Source organism: Equus asinus, chromosome 4 (assembly GCF_041296235.1).
Source record: "Equus asinus isolate D_3611 breed Donkey chromosome 4, EquAss-T2T_v2, whole genome shotgun sequence".
Lineage (NCBI taxonomy): Eukaryota > Metazoa > Chordata > Mammalia > Perissodactyla > Equidae > Equus > Equus asinus.
The window spans coordinates 19,060,710-19,077,885 of record NC_091793.1 but is presented as its reverse complement, the minus strand read 5'-3'; the positions used below and the strand labels follow the sequence as shown (position 1 = coordinate 19,077,885).

Below are 17,176 nucleotides of genomic sequence, written 5' to 3'. Positions count from 1 at the left end.
CAAGTCACACAGTGGGGAAGGCATTAAGTGGGGATTAGAGCTGAGCCTTCAATCTAGCCTTCCCTCAGGCCATCCGAGGTTTGTTTGCAACATTTCCTTGTGATCAGTACTTTGATGGAGGGGAATACAAGGTGTGATGTGATCCCAGGGGAGGGTCATCCATCAGTGGTGTGCTGGAGCCAACTCCTGTCAGCTAGAGAGCCTATGGTGAGCTTCTCTTCCCAACTTGTGTTCAGTGACTTCACATTGGTAGCATGAAATTGGCCATGGTGGGAGTATCTACACCATGGAAATTGGCAAATGCCACAAATCAGGGCTTCCTTCCCGGGAGGGTGAGGGGTCAAATGTTTGCCAGCACGCCGCTGCAGCCCCTGCAGCTCTGCAGACGGGGAAAGCATCCTGGAGGAGACGACGTCCGAGCTGAGCCTGGCGGGATGGGTGGGCGGTGGGTGGGTGGGCAAACGTTGCCTTCACCCGGAATGATCTAGCTGCCTTCCTAAGTCCCACATGGGGTGACGAGAGCACACGGTCTATTCTAGAAAGGAAGCAATCCATTTCAGAGGAGAAGGATGCTAGGAGAGGTGAAGGGATTCTAGTTGGAGGATGGAGCATACAAGCGTTGTGTAACCTTGTGTTATGACCCAGGAGAAGTGGTTTAGACTTCATCCTGCACACACCTGGGGGCTGGTGACGGTTTGCATGCAGGGGAGGGACATAAAAGAATGTTTTGGGGGAAGACTGCCCTGGTAGCAGGGAGAAGGAGTAGAGGATAGCTGGAGGGGCCGATGAGGAGGCCGCTGAGACAGCCCAGAGAAGAGATGCTGAGGGCTGCCCTAATGCAGTGGCTGGGGCGGCTGGGGGCGAGCTGGTCAGCTGCAAGCTCCATAAACCTGGTGACTGACAGGTGCTGTGGGGCAGAGAGAGGCAAGCATCTGGAGGGAAGCTTAGATTTCTGGCTTGGGCACCACGATGCCAGTCACCTGAGGTAGGAAACCTGGGCTGTGGATTGGTTTTGGGGAAAAGATGGCAAATTCAAGTTGGACAGTTTGAGATGCGTTTGAGGCACCCGTGGGACATCCAGGTGGGAGGGCAAAGGCAGATGGACATTGGAGCTAGAGCTCCAAGGACAGACCTAGGTTGCAGACACCCAATTGAAGGTCATTGGCTTATAGTGATGGACATCTGGACAGAGCCCAGAGGGGCACCAGGGTTAAAAGGCATGTCAGGAAGTCAGCCAGGTATTCACCTTCAGGGTGGTGGGGGTTTTTCTCTTAAAAAAAAAAGAAAAAGAACTTCTGGTTTCCCATCCAGCCCATAGGAGCTTGAAAGCCATCACTCCCATTCTCACAACAAGAAAAAAGCTGAACAAATCGGAAATCAACAGCTCTTCTCAGATCCATCAGAGAATTGAGGTCACAGGGCAAAGGTCACCAGTTACCCAAAAACTGGAGAAAGAGGGTGGGTGCAGAGAATCACGGCTGCCCAGGAGCACAAGTCTGCAGCTGGAGCCAGTGCTGGTGGAAACACTGTGGTTGACAGCTGCTGGAGGCTCAGAGTAGGTTAGCTGGAGAGTTGAAAACTTCAGGGGTCCCACACTTTCATGATGCACTTTGCGCAGGGAGAGAAGAAGACTAACCATGTTGAAATACATCATAAGTGATGTGGGGTCGGTGAGCCGAGGAGTCGAAAGAAAGATTTCTTAGACTCTTAAGATCTGGCAGTAGTGCTCTTTTATTTAGAGAATAGTATAGAATAGCATGGGGACAGGACCCATGGGCAGTCAGAGCTTCTGCTGCCGCCGCTTCTGCTGCCCCCGCTGGCAGGGGGACAGGACTCATGGGCAGGCAGAGCTGGTGCGTGGGGACAGGGTCCACGGGCAGTCAGAGCTCCTGCTGCTGCCCCGAGTTGAGGGTTAGGGCTAATTTTATAAGGCATGGGTATGTGAGTCATTTCTTTACAAGACAAAGGAAAGAACATGAAAAAAAGTTAAAATGGTATCAGTACAGGTGGGGTCTGGTCATTGGGTGATCCCATGACTTTTAGACAAGAATCAAATTGGACTAAGTAAAGGTTAGAAAGGTTAGAAGCCACCCCTCCTAAATCAGTTACATGAGATTGCCAGACAGCAACCAACTTAAGTTCTTGCCTTCCCCATTAAGAGTTTCTAGGGACAAGGTCATCTCTCCTTCCCTGTACAGAGAGGGAGGCACCTTTACAGATAGAGATTTACCTTACAAAGGTAAATGTGTCCCAACACGGGCAAGTTCCATTCCCCAGAGCCTCCTTCCCTGTCCCTGTTATCAAAAGCAATCAGCCCCAAACAGTCCCAATGCCAAAGAGACACATGCTGGGGTGGCCAATTTCAGGTCCCTACAAGGTCATCCCCCCTTCCTTCACAAATGCAAATGTCTCTCAAAAGGGCAAGCAAAATTCCAGTCCTCGGAGCCTGCTTCTCATCTGCAGTTTTTTAAAATTAACCAGCCTAAAATCCTCATCAATACGCATTCTGTTCTTCTTTCTATTCTCCGTAATGTAGGGGAAGTAAAAATTTTCCTCTTGCCTCTTAGGGTTTCCAGCTGGGACTGACATATGACAGATCAACAAGAGAAAAACATACGAATTTTATTTACATACACAGGAACCCTCACAAGAAAAATGAAGACCCAAAGAAGTGACAAGGCCCACGTGCTTATTTTTGTTTTTTTTGAAGAAGAAGAAGATTAGCCCTGAGCTAACATCTGCTGCCAATCCTCCTCTTTTTGCTGAGGAAGACTGGCCCAGAGCTAACATCCGTGCCCATCTTCCTCTACTTTTTTACATGTGGGACGTCTACCACAGCATGGCGTGCCAAGCGGTGCAGATGTCCACACCTGGGATCCGAACTGGCAAACCTCGGGCTGCCAAAGTGGAACATGCACACTTAACTGCTGTGCCACTGGGCTGGCCCCCCTTTTTTTTTTTTTTAAATTGGCACCCGAGCTAACAACTGTTGCCAATCTTTTTTTTTTTGCTTTTTCTCCCCAAATCCCCCCAGCACATAGTTGTATATTTTAATTGTGCGTCCTTCTAGTTGTGGCATGTGGGATGATGAGGATTTTTAGGCTGCTTAATTTTAAAACGGTTTATGATGAGGATTTTAGGCTGGTTACTTTTAAAACTACAGATGAGAAGCAGGCTCCGAGGACTGGAATTTTGTTTGCCCTTTTGAGAGACATTTGCATTTGTGAAGGAAGGGGGGATGACCTTGTAGGGACCTGAAATTGGCCACCCCAGGATATGTCTCTTTGGCATCAGGATTGTTTTGGGCTGATTGCTTTCAATAAACTGGGACAGGGAAGGAGGCTCTGGGGAATGGAACTTGCCCTTGTTGGACACATTTACCTTTGTAAGGTAAATCTCTATCTGTAAAAGGTGCCTCCCTCTCTGTACCAGGAAGAAGAAGAGAGATGACCTTATCCCTAGAAACTCTTAATGGAGAAGGCAAGAACTTAAGTTGGTTGCTGTCTGGCAATCTCATGTAACTGGTTTAGGGTGGTGGCGTCTAACCTTTCTAACCTTTACTTAATCCGATTTGATTCTTGTCTAAAAGTCATGGGATCACCCAATGACCAGACCCCACCTGTACTGATACCATTTTAACTTTTTTTCATGTTCTTTCCTTTGTCTTGTAAAGAGATGAATCATATACCTATGCCTTAAAATTAGCCCTAACCCTCAACTCGGGGCAGCAGCAGGAGCTCTGACTGCCCATGGGTCCTGTCCCCATGCCAGCAGGGGCAGCAGCAGCGGCCCTGCCTGCCCATGGGCCCTGTCCCCCTGCCAGCAGGGGTAGCAGAAGCGGCGGCAGCAGAAGCTCTGACTGCCCATGGGTCCTGTCCCCATGCTATTCCACACTATTCTCTAAATAAAAGAGCACTACTGCCAGATCTTGAGAGTCTAAGAAATCTTTCTTTCGACTCCTTGGCTCACCGACCCCGCATCATGGGACACCGCTTCAATGTGGCCTGACAAGTGGTGCCATGTCCACACCCAGGATCCGAACCAGCAAAACCCTGGGCCAGTGAAGTGGAGCGTGGGAACTCAACCACTTGGCCACGGGGCTGGCCCCCCAAGTGCTTATGTACTAGGTTGAAGGGAGAGTAGCTATTGTGGAAAGCTAAAATATATGGGGAGACTATAGGGAGATAAGAGTTGTTCTAACAAGATCCGTTTGTACTGATTCCTCTTGGCCTTATCTCCTCATCTCTGGTGATAAGATGCTTCTTCCTCCTTGCGCAGAGAAGGCACATTTCACATGGGAATTTTATCTCCTGCTCTCAGAAAGAAAGAGGAAGGGCCCAGTGTCCTCTTTTTGCATCTGTTGTTTTTCAAATGCCTTTAACTCAAAATAATCAATATGCCAAAGTAGCATACTTAGAGGGTGGGGATGTCCTGAACCCCCCTCAGCCACAAAGTCCAGCCCATACAGGCAAGGACTTCACCAGAGCTCTATCCCACCCGAGAAAGGGAAATTAGCCAACCCCACCCCTTCTGACCTTCTGGTCTTACATAAGGAGAAAAAAATGGCTAAGAAACTCCCCTGAAGGTCACAGCCCAGGGACTCTGGCCCACTCAAAATGACAACAACAGAAACCATGGAGATTTAATTATGAGATTATAGGACATTTCCCCTCCATAACCTTCCAAAACAGAAAGCAACCGGCCCAGATAGTTTTACTGATGAATTCCACCAAAAATCTGAGGAAGAAATGACACTAATTCTCTATGATCTCTTCCTGAAAACAGAAGCAGAGGAAACACTTTCAAACATTCTATGAGGCCAGCATGACTCTAATGCCAAAAACGGATAAAGATATTCCAAGAAAGGGAAACTGTGGACCAATATCTCTCACAAACATCGATGCAAAAATCCTCAACAAAATGTTAGCAAATTGAATCCAACAATGCATAAAGGGATTATACACCACGACCAAGTGGAATTTACTCCATGCAAGGCTGGTTCAACACTCGAAAATCAATTAATGTGATCCATCACATCAACAGGCTAAAGAAGAAAAATCACGTGATCGTATCGACAGATGCAGAGAAAGCCTTTGATAAAAATCCAACACCCGCTCAGCAAACTAGCATGGGGTGACCTTCCTCAACTTGATCAAGAATATCTCCTTTCTGCTCAATTTTCTGTAAACTTACTTCTCTAAAGAATAAAGTCTGCCTCTCCAGAGGCAGCTGCTGCAGGCAGATTCTCTGTATTCTTCTAGCAATAATCTTTAGAGATACAAGCATATCTATCCTTAAAATGCATGCACACACATGCATACACACACACACTCTCACGGTAGCATTTTGGGTGCACTGTTCTGCACCTTCCTTTTTCCTTTAACAATATGCCTTGGAGGTTTTTCCATGGCAGAGCAGCCAAGCCTCTCTCAACCAGCTATTTTCTCACTTCGCCCAATGGGGGGACACATCTGATACCTCTCCAGATGCCCAGGAGACCAGCTGAGTCACCATCTTAGTCCTCCTGTGGAACTGGCCGAGACAGCTGCCTGTTCCCTCCTATGTGTTGCTGCACAGTATCTCCTGCATGGTTACGGCTATTTATGGTCTGTCCCCGATTGCTGGACCTTTTTTATCCTTTTTTTTTGGCAAGGAGGGGGCGCCTATTCCGAAGAGTGCTGCAATTCAAATATTTGTGCTTATTAAGTCAGCCAGGGTTCAGCCCACCTCTGCTCTGTAGCAGCTACTTGATCTTGGGCATGTTCCACGACCCCTCTGTGCCTTGCTTTGCTTTCATTCATTCTTTCTTGTTTGCTAACGTAAACAGTCCCGTCCTTTAACATGCACTGAGCAGAGCTTCATCCCTTACCCCAAAAGTTCTGCCCTGGGCTGTTGTTATTGTCTTTTCTAAATGTTCTGCAATTTGGATTTTGATTTCCTTTTCTTCCCAAGTGTTGTTTAAGAGGGTTTAAAATTTTCCAGGTGATAGGACCTTTGGGGAATTTGTTTATTTTACTGTCTCTTATAGGCTGAATTTTGTCCCCCCGAAATCCATGTGCTGAAGTCCTAGCCCCTCGGACCTCAGGATGTGACTGTGTTCGGAGACGGGGCCTTTAAAGGGGTGATTAAGGTAGAAGGGAGTCATACATGTGGGTCCTACACCAATCTGACTTATAAGAAGAGAGTCAGACACAGACACACAGAGGGACGACCATGTGAGGACACTGGGAGAAGACGGCCATCCACAAGCCAAGGAGAGAGGCCTCAGAAGAAACCAACCCTGCTGACACCTTGGTCTTGAACTTCCAGCCTCCAGGAGGGTGAGAAAATAAAGTGCCATTGTTTAAGCCTCCCGGTCTGCAGGACTTTGTTCTGGAAGCCCCAGCTGACTCTACACGGTCTTACGGTGTCTTGTCACATCTGCTCAGAGGGCGTGACCTACCCTGCCTCTCCTTGAGGGCCTTTGTCACCCGCTAGTGTGTAGAGTGGCTGGCTGGGAATGGCCCATCGGTGCCTGAAAGGACGTTGTGTTCTGTTTTCAGGCTAGAGAATTCAATCATCTCAATTAAATCAGCCTGATTGTGTTATTTCCGCCTTCCATATTGTTACTCCTTATTTTTATTTCTTGTTTTTCTTCTCCTCCTGTCACGGGAGGTAATTAAAGTCTGAAGGCGAAGAGACAAGGCATCTGACCCAAAAACTTCCAGTGTCCAAGGGTGTGAAATGCACAAACTCACCGCAGTGGAAAACCTTGTTCAGAGACGAGGGGAGTGAGCGGCCAGGACCCCTGACCCGCTCGGGCGCGACGGGAGGAACAGGGATCCTTGCTCTGGCAAAGGGCTCAGCTCCTTCGTTATCCAACATGGCAGCCGAGATGGGGGCCCTTCTCGTCCGCCCACGTCCCGCCTCGCTGTCACAGTGTATAGTCCTTCTCTACAGCCCTTTTAGCCAGACTCCTACGTTTACGTGGATGCAGTGCTCACTAAATTCCCCCATTCACGCCTTGGTTGTTGAAGCCCGTCTTCTACCTGTTTCTTCAAGAAGGGACCATGGAACCATACTCCCCGCTTTCTGCTTGAAAATACTTGTCTGTGGACTTGCCACTTGAAAATCAATCAGGCAGCCTATGGAAGCCCCGGGACCTACTTTCTCTGCCCGAGCGTAAGGCCAGTCCCGCACCGAGTGCTGCTGTGGAAATTCTGAGGTGACCCTCATGAGTGACATTACCTTTTTGCCTGGATGTTCAAAGAATTCTTTCCTTAAAGTTCAGTAACTTTACTACGATGATCATTCTACATCCATTTTTTTCTGGGATATAATGTGCCCTTTCTTTTGTGAAATTTAATTTTTATTTTTATCTAAGTTATGCATGTACGTAGTTTAAAATCAATTAGTCCTATAAGACTTATAATTTAAAATACCGGCCCTCTGCCGTTGGGGACCCCCTCCTCCGTATTGCTTCCCAAAGGCAGACACTTCTAGCTGTTTCCTTTGATATTTAGCTCTGCGGTACACACTGTTGGGCAGCTGCCCCAGCCTCCATCTCTAACTCTCTTTCCTTTCACAACACTCCAGTTAGGGTGGCCAGGTGGCCAGTAGACACAGAGAGAAGTCTGCTGTCAGCTTCCTGAGATATTTTCTTTCCTGATACAGATGCTGCCTCTACGCTTTCTTCCTGCTGAAAGATGGATGTGGTAGCTTGAGCTGCAGCTGCCATTTTGTAACCATGAGGTATCAAGCGTAAAGAAAAAACAAAGAGAATCTCAAGACATTGGCTCTCACGGCATCGAGCCTCTGAACTAATCCTAGAAGCTTTCTACCTCCAGAATTCTTATTACATGAGGCAGAGAAAAAGTCTAAGCCTGTGAGATTGGGGTTTGTGGTTTTGTGATTATAGTTTTTACGGGCCAAGGTCTTTCTAATGATACATCCTCCATAAATTTAAATTATAAGCATATACTGCCATTTCTTAATTTTTTTCAGTTACAGATAATTTCTGGAAGTTTCAGGTTTAGCTCTCATCCTCCCCTCCCCCGACACCTGGTTTCCCTTCCCCCACCCACTTGACCTCTGCTCCCCTCGTCATCGGTGGCTTCTGCCCGGCTTCTTCACGTCCTGTCCTGTGTAGATTCAGAAATCTGCAAATACCTGGGGAAAGAGGGAGGCTGTGGGCTCAGCTCTCTGCCTCTCCCCTCTCTCTGCGATCCTGACCCTTGAGCCTCTAAATTTTGCTCACCACCCTCACAATATGTTGAAAGCTTTGCTGCCTTCTCTGTAGCCCTCTGCCAGGTCATTTGTCCTCACTGTCCCAATCCCCAGCTTCTTGTCCCAGCCCCAAGTGGGCAGATGGCCAGAGGGAAAGTCTACCCTGGAGGGTGGTGCCCCCTCTTCAGGACTGTGTCCCCTCAAATTTGATCCCTTCGGTAGCTTTCAACACTGTCAAGCAGATTGCTTGTGTGTTTTGGTTTGGTTTGGCTGAGTATCCACCTGCTTTTCCAGATCCCGGATCTCACTGGGATCATCGGTCCATCACAAACTCCTCTGCCAGAGCTAGAAACAGAAATCTCCATCGAACTGCTTTTCAACTTGATGCCCAGCCACTGTCACCGCCATCCTCGGCGGTGTCTGAGTTTTGCTGGGCTCTGCAGCTTCTGGGCTTGGCCCACGTCAGTTTAGGGTTCATCTTTCCTGGGTCTCTCAGCTGAGTTAGTCTCATCGTCTGCCTTCCAGCTACCAAAGTGTCATCCTCTCCTTTCCTATTCTTTCTTTCTTGAGGATTTATGCCTTTAAAAATATCCCTTTGGGGCCAGCCCAGTGGTGTACTGGTTGAGTTTACGTGCTCCACTTCAGTGGCCGGGGCTTCACAGGTTTGGATCCTGGGCGTGAATATACACACGGCTTATCAAGCCACGCTGTGGCAGCATCCCACATACAAAATACAGGAAGACTGACATAGATGTTAGCTCAGGGCCAATCTTCCTCACCAAAAAAAACCTCCACCAAACCTCTTTTGTGTCATTTTGGTTGAATTTTGGAAGAAAGTGGAGGTGGTTCTTCAATATATGAGCTCAATCTCTGTCGGCCTGTGTGGGACGGACTATCATCCCGTTTTACAGATAAAGAAACTGAGCCCCGCAGAGGTCGCCTGACCCTCCTGAGGTCAGCGCACCAGGTGTTGGACTTGGCCCCAGATCCACCTGCCTCCCTCTTTCCAGTTCCTTCCGTAGCCCCTGGTTGTGACTCATTGGTTGACCAACCCGGCAGAATGTCAAGCTGCTTGCCTCGCTGGAGCCTCTGGAGGACACGGAGACAGTGACAGCTGGCGTGCCAGGGCCTGTGCAGCCTGCGCAGGGCTATGCATGTGGTGTCACCGCACAGAACTTGCTCTGACGGGCGCAGCCCAGGCTTGGGGGCACAGCCTCCTGGGCTGAGTGCTGCTCCAGCCCAGGGCTGACCGTGTGGCCCTCTGGAGCCCTGGGGGGCACTGCCAGCCCTCCTGCGTGCATCGTTGGAGGAAGTGCCTGAGGTGACACAGACAGAGCGCCTAGCACATATTGGACATCTGTCACCTTCTTCCCTGGTGGTCCTCTGGACTCTGGGATAGCGGCTTTCGAACTGGGAGAATGCGCCGGAATCCCCAGGGGCGCTGGTTAAAACCCAGGTAGCTGGGCCCCATCCCCAGAGCTTCTGGTTCAGTAGGTCTGGGGTGGGGCCTGAGACTCTGCATTTTCAACAGTTCCCAGGTGATGCTGACGCTGCTGGTCTGGGGACCCCACTTTGAGAACCACTGAGAGGACCTCCTGGTTTGCACCAGGGTCAGCAGCCTGGAGTCGGGCAGTGCTGGGCTCTGGCCTCAGTAGCACCCCCACAGCCCACGCAGACGCTGAGGCCACCCCAGAAAGCTAGAACAGAGGGCAGGGTGAATTCTTCTTTCTGAAGACGGTGAGGGGAGCCCAGAGGGCTGGCAGCCTCCCTCCGGGGCCTGAAGCCTGCTCTGCCCTGACCCCCTGACCTCCCTGACCCCCGCACCCCGCGGTTCCCGGACCTCTTCTGCCGAGAGTGCTGCTGCCCTGGAAGACGAGTGGCAGGTGGACGCAGTTCCAGGACACGCCCCCCGCCAGGGCAGCTCTGGGCTGGAGGCTGAAACGTGGGTCGTGTCCCAGCTCTGCCTTCTCGATGTGGGGACGGCAGCGGGGAGCCTCCAGGTGCTTCTTGGGACGGGGCTCTGGCTGTCTGTCCAGCCTCTCCTCCATCTGCTCCCCGTGTGGGCCTGATTACATGACAGGGACAAAGGTCTGCTTTCTCCCCTCTTGGCACCCTGACCCAGGCTTCTGCAGGGCAGGCCTGGGCTCGGTTCAAGCCCAGGGCCTGGAAGGTAGTAGATACTCGGGCAGTGTTGGTGAATGAATGAATGAATGAATGAATGAACAAATGGAGGCTTCTCCAAACAAGTGAACTCCAGTGCCTTTCGACGAGTTAGGGGTTTGGTTTCAACTCCCTCTCTGGTCTCTAAGAAAGAGAAACTAACGACGCTCTCCACGTGAAACGAAGGGCCCAGCCCTCACTTGACCTGCCGGTGGGCCCCAGCAAGCAGGCGAGTCAGAGGTGACTGTCCTGTTCCACAGTGAAGAGACTGGCTTTGGGGATGATGGACAGGCGGGGTCCCTGGGAGCCCACCACCCCCTCCCCGGCTCCTCCAGCTCAGACAGGCGTTGCCAGCGATGCTGAAATCTGATCAACTACGAAGGAGGGCCTGACCGTCTCTGCTCCAGAGCTGAGTCCTGAAGCATGAAAGGCATTTTGTTCTTGGCAGGTCAGGGTGGCAAGGGTGCGCCTGGTGGAGGGAACAGTCCGTACAAAGGCACAGAGGCTGGAGCAGCCGCACAGGGAAAGACAGGGGTTCGGTTTGGACGGGTGTCTTCTGGGGTGTGCCTCCTCCGAGGGACGCCCGGGTGGAGCGGTGTGGGAGGCTCCTGTGAACATGGAGGGCAGCAGAGCCTGGGGATCTGGCCGATGGGATGGGCCTGGGAGCTGTGAATGGGAGAGAAGCGGCCAGAGGCCAGGACGGAGCCCCAGGGTCCAGCAACATTCCAGGACTGGCGGGGCAGGAGGGAGAACTGCCCTCAGGGCATGTAGGGCCAGGTGGGACCACGCAGGGACCTCGGAGGACAAGGGCCGGGCAGTCCCTGCGAGTGGGACTCAGGGAGGAGAGGCCAGAGGGAGGAAGGGGAGACAGCGAGCAAGCAGAGACCACTCTCCTGAGAAGTTTGAATGCAAACGGGGCAAAGGGATGGCCAAGAGCCAGAGTTTTGTTTGTCTGGGTTGGGAGGCTCTTGAGCGGTTGAGTTAATCTGGAATCTTTTATTGCTGGTGTCAGAAACCCAATTCACGTCCACTTAGACACAAAGGGATCTGTAGGGACCTGGAAATGGCCACCCCAAGATATGTCTCTTTGGCATGATGGTTATTTGAGGCTGGTTCCTTTGCAGACAGGAAAGCAACAGAAAAGTAGAATTTACTTACCCTTCATTAGGACACATTTACATTTGTAAGATAAGTCTCTATCTGTAAAGGTGCCTCCCTCTCTGCACCAGGAAGAAGAAAGGAGATGACCTTCTCTCTGGAAACTCTTAATCAATGCCAAAGGCAAGGACTTAAATCTGCATTTTATTGTGCTTGTCTGGTAACCTCCTGTAACTGACTCCCCCCGACCCCCCCAACGTTGGCATCTCCTTAAGGATTAAGCATCTTTCCTCAGGCTAGAAACTGATTGCTGCGCTCACCTGTGACCAGCTCGAGACAATAGACTTGCCTCCTGCTACGCCATCCAAGACAGCAGACCCACTACCTGCTGAGTCCATCAAGAGCTGACAGGGCAATCTTGTGACTATTGTGGGAGGGACATTTCAATCATATGTGAAACACCCTGTTTGGGGGTCTATAACCACTCTGTGCACCCCACTTATTAACTGACGTGAGACAGATGAACAGGAGAAAAGCATACAGACTTTTTACAATATTTTTATGCATAGTCAGGAGTCTTCAAAAGGAAATGGGGACCCCAAGAAGCTGTAAGCCCCCAAAGCTTACAGACGTTTTTAAACAGTGACTGAAACATTGTGGGGAAGTGACAGACGAAGGGGCTTGGCTGGGGCAGTAAGTGGGGGGACAGTGACTGGGAAACATACAGAGGAAGCTAATGGAGGAGAAGGGTTATTTTCGCAGGTTTGTTTGCACAGATCCATTTCGTCACCGCCCCCCAGTCTCTGGTGATGAGAACGCTCGCTCTCTTCCCCCCGGGCAGGAGGGTCCTTTCTCATGGGAAATTTGATGACCTGCTTGTAGGTAGAAACGGGAGAGCAGAGTCCTTGCTGCATCTGCTGGTCCTCAGGGGCCGTCAGCTCAAAATAATCAGCAGGCCAAGGTGGCAGATTTTGGGGTGCACGTTCTGGACCCCTCAAAACCAAACTTTGGGGAAGGCAGGAACACCCCCAATGAGAGCTCCAACGCCCCCCGTCAGGAGGAAAGAGAGCCCCGGGTCCCTTCTCTCCCAGGAGTCATGACTCTCCGGGGCAGACACAGAACTGCCAGAGGCTTCCAAGTCATGCAGTCCCCTTCCTCGGTGCCAGCTTGCAAAGTCCGGGATCTGGGCTCAGACGGGGCCTCCTGGGCCAGGCCGCCTGCCCATTGGCTGAGGTCCCGAAGAGGGTCCCGCCTGAGCCGGGGCTGTGCCACCTTGACACGGTTCCCTGTTAACGCCTCCCGGCAGGTGCACCCATGATGTGGACCCTCGGCGGCTCCCTCTGAGAGGACCCTGCCGGCCCAGCAGTGGCCGTCTGGTGTGGCAGGAAATTGAAAAACTGTGAGGGTCTGGGGGCCAGAGTGTCCTCCGTTCTGGGCTGCCCTGCTGACCTCTTGGATGGCCAACGCTTTCTTCTTCAGTTAGGTCAGTGCCTCTAGGGGGCTCTACCCCTGCCCACCTGGCCTGCCTCACCCCCACCCCCACCACTGCCAAGGTCCCTGGGGAATCCGAGGGGGCCTCTGGGGCCCCTGTCTGAGACAGCCCACAGAGCCTGGGGCAGGAAGACCCCGGGGGCGGGGGCAGGCAGGCATTGAGCCAGGCTCAGCCATAGCCATGGGGATGGTCAGCATCAGGAGACCCATTCCGCCCCCTCCTACCTCCGCCCCCCCCCCCCCCCCCAGCCTTCGTTCTGTTGTTTGGCCTTCATTTGGCCCCAGTTTCCTAGGAAATTTGCTTTGAGGGAGATTCCAGCTTGTCTCAGCTGAACCAAGAGTACAGCACTCCTGGCTGCCATCCCTCAGGCACATCCCCAGAGGCTGGGTGGGGCCTTGGCTGGGTCTGGAGAGCCAGAGGGAAGCCAGGAGTTGGGGGGTTGGGGGCAGGGGATGAGGGAGTGTGAGAGGAAGGGAGACACGGAAGGGGAGAGAGAGACGATGAAATAGCAATAAAGAGACACACGGATAGTGGACCAGAGATGGGGGCCGGGGAGAGAGAGGTAGGGAGGGAGGACAGAGACCGGGCCGAGGCGGAGGGAGAGCAGGCCTTGGGAGGGAGCCCCAGAGAGTGACCCTGCCCCCTCCTCCATTCCCAGGGACCTGAGGTCAGGCTCAGCTTCTGATGCTAGGGCGGGAGGCTGAAGAGCCCAGGGTGACCCCTTCGGCCCCTGAGCCCAGAGGGAAGTGAGTTGAGAGCTGCGGCTTGGGCCTCAGACACGCATGGAGCTATGCTCCCGGGGGGGTTGCCACCCAATGGGAGCACATGGGCCCCGAGTGGGAACACTGTGTTCCTGGCCTGAGCCAGGCCACACACCACGTGGGCCATGACCATACCTCCCCCAGGCCTTGGCTGCTGGCCCTGGGGCTCCCTCAGTGGCCCAGGGTTCACCGGTTCGGATCTCGGGTGTGGACATGGCACCACTTGTCAAGCCATGCTGTGGTAGGCGTCCCACGTACAAAGTAGAGGAAGATGGGCACAGATGTTAGCTCAGGGCCAGTCTTCCTCAGCAAAAAGAGGAGGATTGGCAGCAGATGTTAGCTCAGGGCTAATCTTCCTCAAAAAAAAAAGCAACTACAATTTAAAATATTAAACTTTCCTTGGGGAGGGGTTTAAACAGCAGATTAGACATGACAAAGAATTAGCTGGAACACAGATGTGAAGAAACCACTCAGTGCGGCACGGAGAGCCGAGCAGATGGACAGAGAAAGAGGGTAGCACGAGAAGGCAGACAGAGTCTGACCTGCATCCAGAAGGAGGGGTTGGAGAAGAGGTGGCCACTGGAGACTATGGCTGAGAATTTTCCAGAAATGGTGCAAGGCATGAATCTACAAATAGAGGAATCAAATATATATCAAGCAGAAGAAATAAAAAATAATCTAAGCCTAGGTATGTTTCCACAAAAATGCAAAGGTCAGACACCTCCTCGGGCTCCCGTGACCCCAAACACTCCATGCGGTTCCCTGGGTCATACCAGCCCCTCTGGCCTCACCACCTGGCAGGATGTGGGGTCAGGGACTTCCAGGGGCCACTCTGCTTTTTTCCCAGACCCATCCTCTCCTGAGAGCTGCTTTTCACCCTCCCCAGCCTTGTAAGCCTGGCCGCTGGCCCTCGTCACCCCCCATGCCAGGCAGGGGTGCCCCTGCATCGCTGTCCAGTCCTCAGGCCTGGCCGAGTCCACTCCTGTGATGTCTCTTTCCTCAGCCTCAGGAGGCCTGGGTCCAAGTCCTGCCACAGATCCTGTGTGGTCCTGGCCAAGACGCTAGCCCTCTCTGGGCCTCGGCTTTCTCCTCTTGAAGATGGAATTAGGCTCCCTGCCCCGCCTGCAGGAAGGGCTGCAAAGAACAACCCCGGCAGATGCAGATACAGGGTGTGGGCAGATGCAGATACAGGGTGTGGCCCTGGAGGGAGCTTTTATTCTTTAGGAGGAGGAGAGAGGAATGCTTATCCCTCCCTTGGGGCTCAAAACATGTCCCTCCCTGCCCCGGGTCTCACTTGCTCAGGCTAGTCTGTGAGAGGAATGTCTGGCCTGGGGCTCCCTCCACTGCCCACTGGGTGCCCCTCTGTGGGACCCGGGGAGAATCCTTCACTTCTCCAAAGCAGAAACAAGCCTAATTGCTGGCGCACAAGAGTTCTGGGTGTTCAGGAGGCTCCTGGCTCATGGTAGGAACTCAGCATGTGGCAAAGCTGGGACGGTTTCTGGTTTCTTTGCTTCCTTAGAGAATGTCCCTCAAGAGCTGTTCTTAAGATCAAACGTGATCTTCCCGAAAAGCTCAGATGCTGTATGATAGCGCGTGGGGCTGGCCGAGGGCCCCCCGACCCACAGAGGTGGCATCGAGACTAGAGAGCCATGGTGAGCGTCCTGGGCACTGATGGTCCTGCTGTGCACCATCTTTGGGAGGATGAGTGTGTCCCCAGAGAGTCCCGTCTCGCTGGGTGGTCTCTCCAGGGGCCCAACTGCCCCGTCAAAGGCTGGCACAGAGCCAGCCAGGCCCCTCATGGGCTCCCCGAGTGCCCTGCCTGAGGGCAAGGGTCCACAGCCAACTGATGACCCATGGCCTCAGCCTGGCGCCCGGAGAGCCGGTCCCTCATCGCTATAAAGCCTAACTCGCATTCTGCTCTGCCGTCTGACAGAGCCCCGGCTCCGGCCATTTACTTCTGGCTCTCGGCCACTGAGCACCCACAGCGGCTGGCAGGACTCCAAGGCCTCCAGGTGGCTGTTCATCAAACAAAGTCTCCAGGAGGCGAAACCAAGCACACACCCGGGGAGGGAACGTGGCGACGAGGTCGCTGTGCCCTCGCTGCGGCCTGGCAAGATGGGACGGGACGTCTGTCCCCGTTTTGCAGATGAGTTATAGAAGCTGGGCTGCAGCCAGCAAGGGGCCGGCAGCCGGGGCTGGGCAGGGCTTTGGGGTGGGCGCCAGGACCCCAGGACTCTGCGAGAAAGCCAAGGGCCAAGCCTCCTTCCTAACCCCAGTTTCTGCAGGTGCTCAGACCCAGCAGGACCAAGCAAGGCCCCCCACGGCCACCATTTCACAAGAGGAAATTCCTCCCACGGGGTGGAGGCCCCCATGGCTTGAAAACAAAGGGCAAGGCCAGAGTGAGTGGGGAGTGGAGGGGCGTCCCGGCCATGCCCACCAGCTGCCCTGGCCTGCTGCCTGAGCTGGGACCCCGAGCAGCCATTGTGGGGGCCTTGGGCTGGGCCGACCGCCCCCAGGGCTCTTGCTGGCTCACCAATCGGCAGAATTAAGCTGCCCTTCGGTCGTATATGACTTCTCTCTGATTCCCCGCGTCCAAACTGCTTTGACCTGTTATTTGGAGTAAAACAAAACAATCAGGAGATAGGAACAGTCCCCCAGAATGGTTCCCCAGAAAAGCAGGACAAAGGACGGCGCTGCCCAAGGTGGTGTCAACCGCTTGGGAACCAAGAGAAGACTTCAAATTGTCCCTTGAATGATGGACACACATGGGAGGGGCGTGGCAGGGCTCTCCCATGCTCTCAGGCACATTGAGAGGCCAGCTCCCTGGACCTGAGTCTGTCCCTGGGTCCCCCTGGGTGGCACAGGGCAGAGGGGAGGGGCAGAAATGCCAGGGCCCTTTGGTCCCTTTAGGCCAGAGGAGGAACAGAGAGGAAGGCACGGAGCCACGGCTGACTCCCCACCACCCGCCCAGTTCTCCCAGCCTGGGCAAGCTTAGGTTTAACATCCCTCAGCTGTTCATCCTCCGGGAGACTGGGGGCCACTTGGAGCCTCAGTTTCTTCATCTGCAGACTAGGAAGACTGTTCATCCTTCCCTCCCAGGCTCCCGGTGAAGCGCTGGTTACCTGGGGGCCTGTGCAGAGAGGCCACCATGGAGGCGGACAGGGTGACCCCGTCAGCCACAAGGGTGGGTGGATGTGTAGCCCGTGGCCTCCCTCCCTCGGCTCTCCCAGGACACCCGTCAGGCCGGCTGTCTGCACAGCTTCAGCCCTAACCACATTATCTGGGCATCTGGCTCTGGTTCTAGCAGATTCCCTTGCTGTTCCAGCCCTCTCCACGCGGACAAGACCAACAGATTAAATACCAATTATGGCCACATGTCCCATGGCTGGGCTTCCTGGCCTGCAGTGGGAGTTTTCCAAGTGAGGAGGAAATCAGAGGCAGGCTCCTGCCATTTCCAAAG

At 53.1% G+C, this 17,176-nt stretch overlaps 1 long non-coding RNA gene across 1 annotated transcript; it reads right to left on the bottom strand.

The window, feature by feature from the left end:
- Nucleotides 1–12,005: 12,005 nt before the first annotated feature.
- LOC123289233 (uncharacterized) lies at nt 12,006–16,386 on the bottom strand. The gene is made up of 3 exons (XR_011502560.1): nt 16,250–16,386; nt 14,259–14,343; nt 12,006–12,836 (listed from the first exon to the last, which is right to left on the bottom strand). It is a non-coding gene; the product is annotated as an uncharacterized lncRNA (long non-coding RNA).
- Nucleotides 16,387–17,176: the final 790 nt, after the last annotated feature.